At 34.3% G+C, this 16,328-nt stretch overlaps 1 pseudogene; it reads left to right on the top strand.

The window, feature by feature from the left end:
• The first annotated feature begins 2,497 nt into the window (after positions 1–2,497).
• LOC121265740 lies at positions 2,498–3,525 on the top strand (annotated as a pseudogene).
• The last annotated feature ends 12,803 nt before the right edge of the window (positions 3,526–16,328 follow it).

The following is a 16,328-nucleotide window of genomic DNA, read 5'->3' on the forward strand; positions in this document are numbered from 1 at the left end:
GGATGCGGCAACCCTGCCGTGAACCCTAGCGGGGTGGAGACGTGCATGGCGTGGAAGCGGGCTTTGGAAAGTGTCGATTGTGATCTAATTTGGTTCTTTTCGGCTCCTCCTCTCCTTTCTTTTTCTTTTTTTTCTTTCTTTTTTTTTTTGCCAATTTGAAAGTATTTGGATCCACATCTTGGATAGAGTATGAAATTAACAAATGGGCAGGGTTGGGCCGGTGAGAACAGTTCAAAAATCTCTTTAGTTTGTCTGTAATTTCTTTTTTTTTCATAGGTCGAGTATATAATAGATACTAGTCAGTCCCAACTCGACTTTTAGAATTATCTCACTCTTCCCATAAATATTAACTACTAATGGGCCTCAACTCAATTTCTAAAGATAATACAACTTGTCTCATAAATTATTTGGGCAAATTTCCACTTATAAAAATTTTAACCTAATTATCTAGTCCAATAAAATCTATATCCTGCCAAAATAAATTTTTGAGCCCATAGCCTTTTCCAAAATTACTCATTAAATCTCAAGTGGACTTTACATACATATTAACCTAAAAAAAGAAGTTTTAGAACACGAGCTTCATGCTGGGCCCAAGTGTTACAAATTAATTAGGCCTAATAAAATCGTGAGTAATTCATATGCCTAAGCAATACAAAAGTCTCACATTATTTAAGTGTGAGACTTATATTGTCTTTGCCTCCTATAAAAAAGCTACACTAGACTACATTACAACTTACGCAAAGTATTAAATAAAAATTATACTTAATATATATTACTATATTTACATATAATAAAAATAATAAAAAATATATATAAATGTGTAAAAATATATATGTATGTATGTAAAATAGATATAAATAGGGGGTGCTAGCGCAAAACTGTTGTTGCCCCCATGGGTATTTTGCCCTGCGAGGCAACGTTGCCTACCCCACCATGCGGGGGTGGGGCGAACGAGGGCGGGGTAGCAGGGTGCAAGGCCCCGCTACCTACCCCTAGTATACAGTACTAATCATAGTTTTCAAATCAGTTCCACTCCAGCCATTTCTGTTGGGATTTTTTGTTCCGATGTAATATCTAGTATACTATACCTACTTGTTCCGTTTTGTTCTAAATCTTTGCTCGTTTCGATCATTACGGCCAGAAATGACATTCGAGATCCTATTTCATTCCAAACTATTTTAGTGCTAGTTTTATAATCTCCTTTAGTTTTGATGGTGTTTTTGTAAATTTTAAATTAAGTTAGATGGTATTTAATTAATTCCAAAATGTATTAATATAATTTTAATTTTTTTTGTAACTTTAAATGTCTGGTCATTCTCTTTTTTAATTTTTTTTATAATTTACCTGTCCTTTTTTTTTTCCTTTGTATTTTTGTGCTTCAACTCAAGTTTATGATTTTTTTAATATTATCTTTTGACATTAATATTTCTAATTTTTTAATGTTATCAACGTATATATATTCATTTTATGCATCGACAATTCTTCAGTATATACACACATACATGGTGCACACTTACATATATTTGTATTTATTCTATTAGTTATCAGTTTATATATACATATATATAAATATACATATACATATATATATATATATATATATTGAATAGCTTTTTCCTTAGCCGTTATAATGATCTCAACTTATTCTAATTAAATGCTTAGTTCTGTTGGAATATTGGAATATTTAATGTGGCTTAGAGTTTTATTACCTCGTTTCAAATGGTCATGACAACCAAACCTAAATAAAGGTGTGGGATTAATTGAAAGTACCGGCCATGCACCTACAAAACTACACATGCCAAAAGTTTTCTTTGACTTGTTACCAGAAATTTAAAGTAAGAGCAAGGATACTAATTTATTTTCTTTCTTTTTTATTTTTCTTTTGAATTACATATATATCCAATTAGTTCTACAAATTATAGATGAGTAATGATACACTTTCTGTATACAGTCATATTTTAAAATGGAGTATTTAGTAAAGTGATCTTATTTTTATAAGATATTTTATAAAAATATCTATTATTTAAAATATATTTGTTTAAAAGATTATAAAAAAAAATGTTATCTATCCATCGTTTTTCATTGTAGATTAACGTACTGCTTTAATATTCTGTCGTAAATATGTTTACTATTTACGTAGCTGGGCTGTAAAAAAATGATTGGTTTATATCTGACCAAATTCAAAACCAGATATGTCAACTCCATAGGAAACTTTGTTTCATTTGCTTATGCAGTTCAGATAAGATATTTTATATAGTGATAAAAATTTTGAGTTAAGATGAAATAAAATAATTTATAAGAAAAATATGTGTTTGGCTAGTGAGATGAAATAAAATAGTTTTAAATTGTTGGATTTTGAAAAATGTGTGGATCCCACTATTAATTAGAGCAAAAATGCTGAATACAATCGCCTCAGGTAGACGGTGTGTAAACAGTGCTGATGTGGAAAAAACAAAATGCACCATTTCGAAAAATTTGACAAAGCCATGTCCTGGTTTTTAGGATTTGAGCCAACTGTCGCTCAGTTTTTCTCACTCTCTTGGCCCCCTTTTTTTTTTTTTTTTGCTCTCTTTTGCTTTGTTTGTTCTTGAGAAGGAAAAAAAGAAGAGAGATTATACAGAGATGATTGGGGCTCCAGAAGGTGAAATTGTTACTCTCGATCTTCTCAAGAAAAAGATGACTGAGTTTGGCAAGGAAAGAGATTGAGTAGTTCCACAGCCCGAGGAACCTTCTTCTGGCTCTGGTATGTGCATGGTCTCCCTCAAACGCACACAAACCCTTCTGAAATTATTATTCCTCTCTCTTATTGCTGTTTGGTTCATATCTGTTTGAAGACCACTTCTTGCATGAAGAGGGAGGAGGATCCCAGAGATGGAGAATCATCACATATTTTTTTCCTACTCCTGTATTTTTGAAAATTTGACCAAAAAAAATACAACTTACGTTAGTTGGATTGTTAGGGATGTTCTAATGATTTCATGTTTCCACCATATATGGCGTATCTTGCTGATGCTTGCAAGTGGAAGAGCTTCCATTTTTTCTTGAATATATATTATTATACATCTTCTCCTTTAAATTTCTTAAAGTCCCAATTAAGTTGCTCAGGTGAATGCCTTCTAACCGAGTTAAACTTGACCAACCTTGCAAAACAAATTTTCCTTTTTGTTTTGTTACCTATGATCTTTGGAACCCCCTTTTTTTTACCATTTCCCTTTTGCTTTTATGTCATACCGTTTGCATAACAAAATTAATGGTAAAAAAGGCGGTTTCCTGTTTATGGGGTTGTGATTATTTATCGTCCTCACTAGGTGGGTGTAGTTGGAGAACTCTCTAGGATATTCCAATGGAAAGGAGAGGTTCCGGAAATGCCTGATTGGAAAGAGGACGAGAAAGTGCACCCGGGTGCTTCCAGATGTTCTGCTCTGTCTTGTCCAACTCTCCAACTTCTGTGGCATTGATCTTGGCAAAGCTGCACTCAGAAAGGTAGAACTAACGTTGTCAAATAATATCATCGGGAGCTACTGATTTTCTATGTATTAAAAACACCCCCACTTGAAGATTTGAAGACATGCAGACTGATTTGAAGACTACTGTCAAACTCAGGGAACAAATACTCGCACTGATTTTATACCTTCCATGGAAGTCTGCATGGATACGAAGCCGAAGACCCACAAGAGGAAGATGACCCACGCAAATGGGTGAGCACAGATCCACTTGAAGACCACAACGCAAGAAGCCAAAGACCATGCAAGTTTATAATCTGATAGGAACAACACCACGCCGAAGACAAGATTGATATCCACTAACCAGAGCACAGAAGCGGGAATCCAAAACAAACAAAACTCTGTTTTGTTATTTATTATTTTTTTTTTAAAGGCGTTTCGCGCCGCTTACATAGGGCGATTGTACGTAGCAGTTTTGTAATTAGAGAGCCGAAAATGTCACTGTTTACGAACTGTTTACCGTCAATTTTCATTGTTCACAAACTGTTCACTATAAGTTGTCACTGTTCAAGCACTATTCACGTACTGTTTATTGTCAGCTTTCACAGTTTACTGTTTATTTAAGTAGATATTTTTAAAATTTAGAAATGAAATATAGTGTGTTTGAATAGGAAAAACTAATGTACGGTACAGACTCATCTGTATCGTGTAACCAAATCGAGCCTTAAATTTCCAATACTGATTAAATTGAAACTTTTACTATTACAAATAACTATTATAAATTATAAATAGATAAATCTCGTACAAATTTTTATGAAAAAAAAATAGATCTTATTTTGAAACAAATATATAAAAAAAAAAATATTTTTTATTAATAAAATCTACTTCTTAACCAAACATTTGTACCAAATTTGTCTATTTGGAACAAATTTGTCTATTTGGAACTAGTAAGGCTCTTCTTTAAATTACTCGTCAACATAAGCAACTACTAGCTATTCCATACAAACATATATTTCGAACAGTTTCGATCAATTTCTATTTTCACAATGGATCAGCTTTGTTTTTATTTTTAACAAAGAACAATAATATATTCCATTTTTTCAGGAAACATTTCTGGCAATCAAATAACTATAGAACATGATTAGATAAAAAAAAAAAATAGCTATAGTACACACACTACAAGAAATTTGACTTTTAGGGACGAAATTTGTTAGGAACGAACTCAATTTCGTCCCTAAAAGCCATTTTTAGAGATGCAATTTACGTCTCCAAAAATGCCTGAACTACTAAATTCATTCGAACGGAAAACTATCATTTCGAACAATATATTTTGTGACGAACAAAATTGTCTAAAAAAAAAGGAAAACCGTTCGAATGGAACAAAATATATTCGAATATGGAATTAATGTCCGTTCGAACAGTATATAATCTATTCAAAAAATAATATTAGCAAGAAATTAATTTATTTTTCTTGGAGAAAGTTAATAACCGTTCGAATTTAAATTTATTTGCTCGAACGGAAATTTTTTCAATTAATTTTTTTGTTAGTATGGATTTGTGCATATATTTTTTCCATTAAAGTAATAAATATTTTTTTTCTATTAATTTGTTATCATTTTCAAAATATAAAAATGTGTATATATTATATATTATGATTTGTAGTGAGTTAAAATATTTATAAATTCAAAAATTAATTTTATGTAATTAACTTCTAAACTTTATAGTGATTTATTTTATGTTAAATTTGTAAAAATATAACTTTAAAGATAGTATCATTTTTTATATTATCTTCAGCGGCAAGTAAAATGAAAAAAATAAAAAAAGTAGTAAACACGAAAAATAAAAATCGTACATTAATTACATCTCAAATATATAATGTTCAATACAACATAAAAAAGTAAAATAATAATTTTAACGATCATTGGGTCTTAGTAGATCAACATCCTCTTGCAACATTTTAATAGATCCTTCAGATCCCTAAACTTCTCCATGATGGGCTCAACGAACTCTGCAAACAGAGCTCGTACCTGATCCAAAGTAGCCCTAGGAGGCTGTCTCTCAACAGTAGCAACACTACTAGAAGTTGGATCTATGGGAGGATCACTAGGCTGTTCTAGTGTAGTCTTCCGCAAGTGCTTTTTACTCTTATTGAATGTGATCTTGTTAAGGGGCCCCATCTATGGCGACATCTGCTTAGTGGCTGACACTGTAACCCCCGCTCAGAGTAAGTGGTTAGATATCAGCAGTGCAAATGGTAGACTACCTCCACTGAAAAATGGTGACTCCGATCGAATGCGGAGGAATAAATACAATGTCAGATCAATGGGATCCCCCCGTGCTATCCGTAGCAAAAATCTGGCTCGATCGATCCCGTAATCAGTCTTGTATTTTTTCGGATCGATGTTATAGCCAACAATCAATATAAATATTCAAAAAAATGCCATACAATTGGCTTGTCGGATCACTTTGCTCCCATCATATGGAGGAGTCGATGGGTCTCGCACTAGCTGACGCACCTGATCGTCTATGAGACCATCATTAGGTAGATCCTCGTCCTCACTACCATCCAAACTAGCATCAAATTTACATTCGAGGCTAGTGTGTAGGATGCAGCCGGTGTGTCAAAGTCAGATGGTGTAGCCGCTGGTCCCCATGTAGCTACTACAGGATATGCGTCGGCCACGCTCGAGATGTCAAGGAATTCAACAATAATGCGGGGAGAGAAATTAATACTCACTCCCCGGACTGATAGGGTGTAGAACAAAGCATCAGCGCTAAGTTGTCCCATGGCAAGGTAGAACTCATCGACCATCTCTGGATATGCAGTCCCCCGTTGCTCACAGATCGGTATCTATCTCCGCTCGGTGAAGATGGACTGTATGCTCCGTTCCTCCCATGAAAGATCAGAGAAGTCAGACAAAATGACTGGATGCTCGACAAGTATAGGCCTCGTCTCCTGAGCATGAACAGCTCCATTACTTTGGTTGGGCTGATCTCTCGCACATTTTCTTCCGCTGGATGCCATTGATATATGTTTAACAATAAGGAAAGTAAGGATATAATTAACCATAATATTTAAATTATATTATTGAAGAATTATAGTATATTGAAATGAATTGAAATAATTCGTTCAAATGGAGCATATTCAGTTCAAACTAGTCAAATCTATTCGAATGGACTGTTATGTTTATTCGAACCGGAAATCTTTGTTCATTCGAACAAATTTATTTTATTCGAACAGAAATAATGTTGTTTGGCAACTAAGTGTTCGAACGGACTAGAGTTAGTTCGAACATGAAGAAGCCAAACAGCCATGGCTGAGTCAACTCAGCCCCGAACTGAAAAACTTCCTATCTAGATCTTATCATTTGTTTTAATCAGTAGAAATGATTAAAGAGTGAATCTCAATTATTTCAACCGATATTTTGATGTTATTTCTATAGAATACACCAAAATGGGTGGATTTCGGATTTGGAATCCATACCCCCAAACACAGTCTATCCGTGCAAAAAAGTAAACAATAAAGGTGGAGAGTTGACCTATACCTCTTAGAAGTTCAAATGTGGGATTGCTACGGCTGTTGAGTGGCGGTTTTCGCAGCGGAGATAAGAGGCGAACTCAGAGGTTGCTGGTTCGAATGAGAGAGTTTTGTAGAATTGTATTCGAACTACGTCTATAATGACCGTGGTGTCTCGTTCGAACTGGATAAATATCCATCTGAGTGGTTATTATATTAATATATTTGTAACTATATTACTAATAGTAGTATATAATAATACTAATATTACAAAGTACAAAAGTATAAAAATAAAACTAATAATAGTATTATAACACTTTTATTTAATATATTTAGTATATTATTTGTAAATATATTTATTCTATTATACTAAGTACATACTAAGTACTTAGTATAATTACAATGGCTTAATTATATAGCTACTATATATAAGTTATGATAACTATACAAGTTAATATAATTAATATCAATATAGATATAGTAGTTATTAGTTATATAGCTGCTATAATGTAAGTATTATATATGTAGTTACTATATAGCTATAGCTATTATAAGTTATGATAACTATACAACTTAAAATAGTTAATATATATATAGTGGCTATTAGTTATTTAGCTACTACAGTGTAAGTATTATAAGTTATGATAACTATACAAGTTAATATAATTAATATCAATATAGATATAGATATAGTAGTTATTAGTTATATAGCTACTATAGTGTAAGTATTATATATATAGCTACTATATGGCTATAGCTATTATAAGTTATGATAACTATACAACTTAATATAAATTAATATATATATATATATGTAGTAGCTATTAGTTATATAGGTACTACAGTGTAAGTATTATAAGTTATGATAACTATACAAGTTATCATAAGTATAGTAACTAGTTACTATAGTTACTAGTTACTATTATAAGTTACTATAACTATACTTATTATATTTTATATTACAAGGTAGTGAGTTATATAATATATAGTGCAAAATTAGAAGACCAAAAGTGTATATATATATATATATATTAATAAGTACTATATATTAATAGTTAGTATATAATATAAGTATTATATTAACTATTAGACTTGTAGTACATTAAATATTATCAATTATAATATAAAATAGTTGCTATAATATATAGTTATTATATACTATATAATATTAAAATATTTTGTGATTGGTTCGAACCCAATAACATCCTATTTGAACAGTTTTATCTCGTGGAATGTGTTTGGAGGAAACATTCGTACCAAATACTCTGATTGTTTGTTTATTCGAACATGAAAATTCATCATTCGAACACACTGGTCGAATAGTGTTACAAAAATACCATATGAGCTTGTCTACATTTGAAGAATATGCCAAGGTATATTTTGATTTGTTAGTTCGAACAATAAAGTTACACGTTCGAACGTGAAATAAATCGCGGCAGATTTGACGCCTATTCGAAATTTTCTTGTTCGAATGTGTAAATATCCAGTTCGAACGGGACTTCACAGATTCAAATACCTCAACCTCCAGTTCATTTTCACAATTGATGAAAATTTATTTGGAGGCAGAGCACGGCAGGCGATTTTGTGTGTGAGATTGTGTTGTGGAGAGAGAGAGAGAGGAACAGACTTAGTGAGAGAAATGATTCTTGAGAGAGAGAGGAGAGGTTTATAAAATGTATTATTTTTTTTGTTCTATGTTTTTTTTGTATTTCGAGTTTCATTAATGTTAGTTTATTGCACATGATTTAAGTTTTCTCATAATGTGTTTTATGCTTATATAGGTATTGTGGATTGATACTTTTGTTTGGATTGTTTAAATTCGAGATAATATTTATAATTTTTAGATTTTTGATAATTTATAGTTTTTAATTAATTATATTAAGATTTGTGGTATATTTATGTTTGTGCAATCTCATTTAAAATAGGCACTTTGCCAATATACATCTTATGAGATTGTGATTGTAAAAATTTTATTTTATGGCAAATGTTTTGTCTCAATTTCGTGTCTAGAATCTGGGTTTGTCCCGTTCGAACGCTGTAATGTTAGTTTGAATGGGACCCTGTACGACAAGAATCTTGTTCAACCAGCATTCTTGTAATTGCTTAAATTATAATATAATATAATAATTGCTTAAAAAATAATATAATATAATTATAAAATATACTTATAATATATTTAATTAAAATACAAACTTAAAATATAGATATAACATAGCAATTCCTAATAGTTAAATTAATGTTTAATACTTATAAGAAATTTAATTATAAAATAAAAATAATTAAATATAATTAGAAAATATTATGCACTAAAATTAAGCTAGAAACTTAAAATATAGATATAACATAGCAATTTTTAATAGTTAAATTAATGTTTAATACTTATAAGAAATTTAATTATAAAATAAAAATAATTAAATATAATTAAAAAATATTATGCACTAAAATTAAATTAGAAACTTAAAATATAGATATAACATAGAAATTGTTAATAATTAAATTAATGTTTAATACTTATAAGAAATTTAATTATAAAATAAAAATAATTAAATATAATTACAAAATATTATGCACTAAAATTAAATTAGAAACTTAAAATACAGATATAACATAGCAATTGTTAATAATTAAATTAATGTTTAATACTTATAAAAAATTTAATTATAAAATAAATATAATTAAATATAATTACAAAATATTATGCACTAAAATTAAATTAGAAACTTAAAATATAGATATAACATAGTTACTAATTGTTCATAGTTAAATTAATGTGATTTGGAATGTGATTGTATTGTATAATTGTATTAGGAGTTGGATAGTTTTGAATTTTAGGGTTATTTTTATATGTACTTAAACATTAAACCCGTTCGAGAATTGTGGCCAAAGATTCTCTTAAATAATGTTTGGGTACAGCTCTTGAATTGTCTAAAGTGAACAGTTTGATATTCTATCTTCTATACGACAGATATATTCAATTTAAACTCTTGTGTTAGTCAATTAAAATTTTGGTTCAGTGATTCCTTACATTTTTTGGATATGTGGTTTGTAAGTTTCTCGGCCCATTAATAGGGTTGAGGACTTATTGTGACTAGCACCCTTGGAGAATTGTAGGGAAATGCTGTCGAAATTTGTACTAACATTAGAGTTTAGGACTGAGTATATATGCGATATAGATGATAGTCTCTCGAGCGAGATGGGATCAACTACCTTATAAAAATTGAATTTTTTTTATAGTGTTTTTTCCATGAATTAGGTGTTTCTTGATAGACATCCGACAAGTAACGGAAATACAATGGATAAAAGTTGGATGCTACTGAGAGATAGACTTGGGTGAGACTATAAGGAGTATGCACAAGGGATGAAGTTTTTTATAGAGTTTGTTCGCATAATTGTTGACAGTCGAGGATTTATAAGATGTTCGTGCAAGACGTACAAAAATCTTAGTTCTTATAATTTGATGATAATGGAGGATCAATTATTTGTAAATAGAATTGATCCTAAATACTCACCTTGGGTCTTACATGGCGAACTATTTCCCAAAACAGTTAGATTTAGGAGTCAGACCAATCAAATGGAGGAGGGTAACGACATCGACATAGACGATATTAATGTGGATGATCCTGATGTCAGTGATAATAATGGAGAGGATATGACTGAGATGTTAGGCAATCTGGGGGTAGTAATATTTGGGATGAGGGATGGAGAAGGAACATCTGCACAATCATTTAAGGGAAATGATAATTTTGCAAAACTATGGGAGGATGCACAAAGAGAGTTGTACGAGAGGTGCACTCGTCATAGCAAGTTGTCTTTCACGGTGAAATTGCTTCATATTAAGTCTATTTGTTTTATTTCTGCCAGGGCCATGGACATGTTGCTAGAATTATTTAAAGAGGCTATTCCTCAGGATAATGTAGTACCCCGTAATTTTTATGAAGCGAGGGCTAGGAGTTGATTATAATATCATCCACATTTGTAAAAATAATTGTGTTCTCTATTGGCAGCAATATGTAGAATTTGACTCATGCCCAGTGTGTCATGAGTTAAGATGGACATCCGATAAACGTAATGTACCCCAACAAGTGTTAAGACATTTTCCGTTGATCTTCGACTTCAAAGATTGCTTACATCCCAGTTGATTGCCAAAGATATGTCTTGGCATCAAACAGAAATAGTCCAAAATGAAAACTTCCTCTCGCATCTTGCAGATTCTTTACAATGGAAGAAATTTGATATCGAGTATTTATGGTTTGCTGAAGAACCTCATAATGTTCGTCTTGGTTTAGCAACGGATGGTTTTAATCCATTTGGCAACATGAGCACTTATGATAGTACTTGACCTGTCATATTAATGCCCTATAATTTGCCACCTTGGAAGTGTATGAAGGATCCATATTTTATGATAACTCTACTGATACCAAGGCCAAGGTCACCAGGGAATGAATTAGATGTATATCTGCAACCACTGATTGCAGAGTTGAAAGAGTTGTGGGATCAAGGTGTTAGTACATATGATTCGGCCTCGTCGGGGGAGTTCAAGATGCATGCTGCAATGATGTGGACAATAAATGATTTTCCAGCTTATGAAAATCTATCTGGGTGGAGCACTAAAGGTAAAATGGCTTGTCCTGTTTGCAATAAAGATATACAGTCTTAGTGATTGAGTCATGGTAGGAAATTATGTTTTATGGGACATCGTCGTAATTTACCACATGATCATAGATGGCGTTCAAATAGAGCGATGTTTGATGGAAGGGTTGAGCGCAAGGCATCACCGCCAAAGTTGTCTGGAAATGATATTATCGCGCAGTTGGGGGATGTTTTAGAAAACAGGTTTGGGAAAGATACAAAGGTTTAAAAAAGAAAACAACAAGCAGTAGAGTTGAATTGAAAAGAAAAAAGTATTTTTTTTTAATTGCCATACGGGTATACCTTAACACTGCGCCTCAAATTAGGTGTTATACACATTGAGAAAAATATATGTGAGAATATATTGAGCACTCTGGTGTCAATAGAAGAGAAGACAAAAGATATAACTGACTCTCGTAAAGGCTTAGAAAAGCTGGAGATAAGGCCGAAGTTGTATTTGTAAGATTATGGGCCGTCAGCTTATATGTCCATCGGATGATATACACTTTCCAATGATGAGAAAAAGAAATTTTGTGATTAGTTTATGAAAATCAAAGTACCCAATGGCTATGCTTCAAACATGACAAGATGTGTTCGAACACATGATTGGAAGATAACTAGTCTTAAAAGTCACGACTGTCATATATTTCTGCAATGTCTATTTCCAGTTGGTGTGGGTGGAAAGTTTACTCGAGATGTTCGTACAGCTCTCACAGAATTAGGGGGATTTTTCAGAGACATTTGTAATAGAACGTTGAAAGTTGATGCATTGTTAAAAATAGAAGCTGACATTGCAGTAATATTGTGCAAATTGGAGAGTTTGTACCTGCCTTCATTCTTTGATGTAATGGTTCATTTGGCTGTGCACCTACCTCGTGAGGCTTTAATTGCTGACCCGGTTCACTATCCATGAGGGAATAAGGATAGCTCACAAAGCTCTAAATAAAGGAAGAATCTAGGTAAGTAGATGGATCGATTTATTGTCATTATTATTATTATCCACAAATTACTGACTGAGGCATCGAAGGCGTTCCCTCGGACCCCCGTGCTCTCTACACTTTGGTTGCAGGTGATAAGTGGTGGCGATGAAACACGTCCAAAACAGTTGGCGTCATCTGTGGGATTGTTTAAGTCTCACATTTTACGTGCTTTTCACATGCCCATCACTACTCAGTCTCAGGCAACTAAAGATCAGGGAGAAACTTCACAAAATATGGAGGAGAAGATTGCGAAGATGGAGGAAATGATAAAGAAGCTTACCATGGAGATGGATTCCTTACGTAAGGAAAATGAGACTCTTAAGTCACGAGATGGGCCGTCAGGCGAGGATTTGACACCCAGTCAGGCTGACAGGGTAGAGATGGAGGCATAGTGCGGGAAAAGGCCATCAAGAGAATGAGGAAGCAAAGAAATTGCACCATGACGTACGTAGCTTGATGGACAAATATGAGGAGATGACCAAGAAGATAGGAACATCTTCTTTGATAGATCAATTGTTGTTGAGCACAAATCTACCGTTTTCTACGGAAATCTTGGTAATGCCCCTGCCTGTGAAATTTAAAGTCTTGACAATGGACCTATACGACGGCTCGAAAAATCCCGTGGAGCACCGTGAGACTTTCAAAGCTCATATGACACTTCACGGGATCCTAGGAGAGATTGCTTGTAGAGCTTTCCCTTTGACTCTAAAAGGATTAGCGAGACGATGGCTTGGTGCACTCCAACCAAACTCCATAGAAAGTTTCAAAGAGCTGGGCCGACAGTTCTTGACCCAATTCATAGCGAGTAGAAAATGCAGGAGACTCGCTGCCTACTTGTTGACCATCAAACAACGGGAGGATGAAAGCTTGAAAGCATATTTGACACGTTTCAATAAAGAAAAGATGACGACCGATGACCAAGACGAGAAAATCATGCTAGCAATACTATTGGGAGGCATTTGGCCAAGGAGTCCTTTTATGGCCGAGTTAGCCCAAAAAACCCCTTCCACCTTACGAGAGTTCATGGATAGAGCTGATGATTTTGTTAATGTTGAAGACATCGTCTTGACTACCCAACTAGAAAGAAAAAGTGAGCGGGAAATGAAATGGGGATAGAGGAAAGACTGAGATGGAGGACAAAGGGCAAAGAGAGACCAGCAAGTGTTAAGGCGGGATGGTAATGTAAGAAGGCATAGTGGCGATTATGTACACTATTCAGAAAAAAAACAAAGGAAGAAGAACTAATTGAGAAAAAATGACAAAGGGAGAAGTACTACACTTATCATAAGTCAAGGGGACATAGAACCGAGGATTGTTACAACCTGAAGCGAAAAGTAGAAGAAATGAGGAACAACAGCGAGTTAGAGCAATTGATCGCCCAGAACATGACCCCCCCACGGCGAACAAACAAAAGGAAGAATGAGCACAAGAGGAGAAGAAGTAAGAGCCCCAGGCGACGAGAATCAACGAAATGGGAAAGGAGATCAAATGAACCTACGGATCGAAGAGTGAGAGCAAATAAAAATTGAAGAAACCAACCTCTGGGCGAGATACACACTATCACCGGCGGATATGCAGGAGGTGGCCCAACTTCCTCAGGAAGAAAGACCTATGCAAGGTGGGCAAGATATGAAGAAATCTATAATGTAGAGATGCCCGTCAAACAACTTCAAGTACAAGGATCATGCACCCCATGATGATGCTTTAGTGGTAACAACGTTGGTGGCAAATTTTACCACCAGGAGAATACTGATTGACAATGGGAGTTCGGCGAATCTCTTGTTCTGGGATGCTTTAAGCAAAATGGGAATCGGCGAATAGCAGTTGAAACCAACACCAACTACGCGGAGACGCGGTGCAACCAAGGGGTCCATTACATTGCCAATATTTGTAGGCACAGACCCTTATGTCGCCACGGGGATGAGTGAGTTTTTAGTAGTAAGAACTCCGTTGGCATATAATGCGATCATTGGAAGGCCCACGTTGAATGCATTAAAGGCCATTACCTCAACCCATCATCTAAAAATGAAGTGCCCAGCAGGCGAGGTACACGGACCAAGAGGAATAGGCGAAGTATGCGGCGAGTAACTCTTGGCCAAGGAATGTTATGTGCAGGAGCTTAGACAAGAACAAAGGGAGGTCAACATAGTGGATTCTAAAAACACATGATCCTCCCGCTGGGACCACAAGTAATGGTAACAGAGTTAGAAACGAGGGATGAAGATACCCTAAAGCATGGAAAGGCAGATGAGCCTCTAGAGTTGGTCACCCTTGAACAGAACCATCCCGAAAGCCACATGAAGATTGGGGCAAAATTGGCGCAAGAAGAGAGACAGCAACTGATAGATTTCCTCCTAGACCATAAAGATGTATTCGCATGGAGTCATAAAGATATGCTCGGGATAGGCGAGGAAATTGTTTAACATGAGCTGAACGTAGACCCAAAGATACACCTAGTAAAACAAAAGAAGAGAAACTTTAGTACCGAGAAGTTCGAAGCAATCGCAGAAGAGGTTGATCGGTTATTAGTAGATGGATTCATCAAAGAAGCAAGTTATCCAGAGTGGCTGTCTAATGTGGTGTTAGTAAAAAAGTCCAACGAGAAGTGACGAATGTGCGTGGATTTTACCGACCTTAACAAATCTTGCCCAAAGGACAGCTTCCCATTACCAATGATAAATCTGATAGTGGACGCAACAGCAAGGCATAAAATGCTAAGTTTCATAAATGCTTACTCATGATACAATCAAATAAGAATGAAGAATGCTGATCAGGAGAACACTGCCTTTATAACTAACCGAGGACTGTATTGCTATAAAGTGATGCCTTTCGGTTTGAAGAACGTTGGGGTAACCTACCAGAGGTTGGTAAACAAAATGTTTAAAAACCAGATTAGAATAAGCATAGAGGTGTATGTCGACGATCTACTAGTAAAGAGTAGGGAGTTTGACCAACACATAGAAGACTTTTGAGAGGCTTTTAAGGTCTTACGTCAGTACCAAATGAATCTCAACCCAACAAAATGTGCCAAAATGTGCATTGGGAGTACAGTTGGGAAAATTCCTCAGTTTTATGGTGCCAGAGAGAGGGATCGAAGCAAATCCTGATAAACTCATAGCAATAATAGAGATGAAGTCACCCACGAACTTGAACGAAGTACAAAAATTAGAGGGGAAGTGTGGCACCCCCGACCCCCATGTACAGAAACTCGGGAGTCAAGATGCCCAGATGATGACAACACGGTCACGCATCACGAAGATAAGTGCTAAGTGTGTATACTTGCAATAGTGTACAATAAAAACAAAGCAGCGGATAATTTAAATAAGTCAACTAAGTACTAGAATTGTTAAATACAAATTTACTTAAACCAAAGCGTTTCAAAAAGCAAAACAGTTATCCCATAAACATTATAATACCAAAATACATATTTCAACAAGCGAGAAACAAATCCCAAACACGAGCGAGTGATCCCATATCACTCCTCCGGCGGAGACAAATCCTCAGGCTCAACATCAACATCATCTGCATTAAAATCTGAGATACTATAAAATGGTACAGCAGGTAAGTAATAATGCAAACAACACATGAGATAAAAGTCAATTATTGCAACCAACAATTATGCATGAATATGATGCAATATGCATTAGACGTAAAACATCATTTTTCCCAAAAATGAATAGTTTCCAACGCATGCTAAAATCCCATTTTGGCCCAAAATATTCCATTAAAACATTTCCCACCATTTTCCTAGAAAATGGC

The sequence above is a fragment of the Juglans microcarpa x Juglans regia genome, chromosome 5D, assembly GCF_004785595.1.
Source record: "Juglans microcarpa x Juglans regia isolate MS1-56 chromosome 5D, Jm3101_v1.0, whole genome shotgun sequence".
Classification (NCBI taxonomy): Eukaryota; Viridiplantae; Streptophyta; class Magnoliopsida; order Fagales; family Juglandaceae; genus Juglans; species Juglans microcarpa x Juglans regia.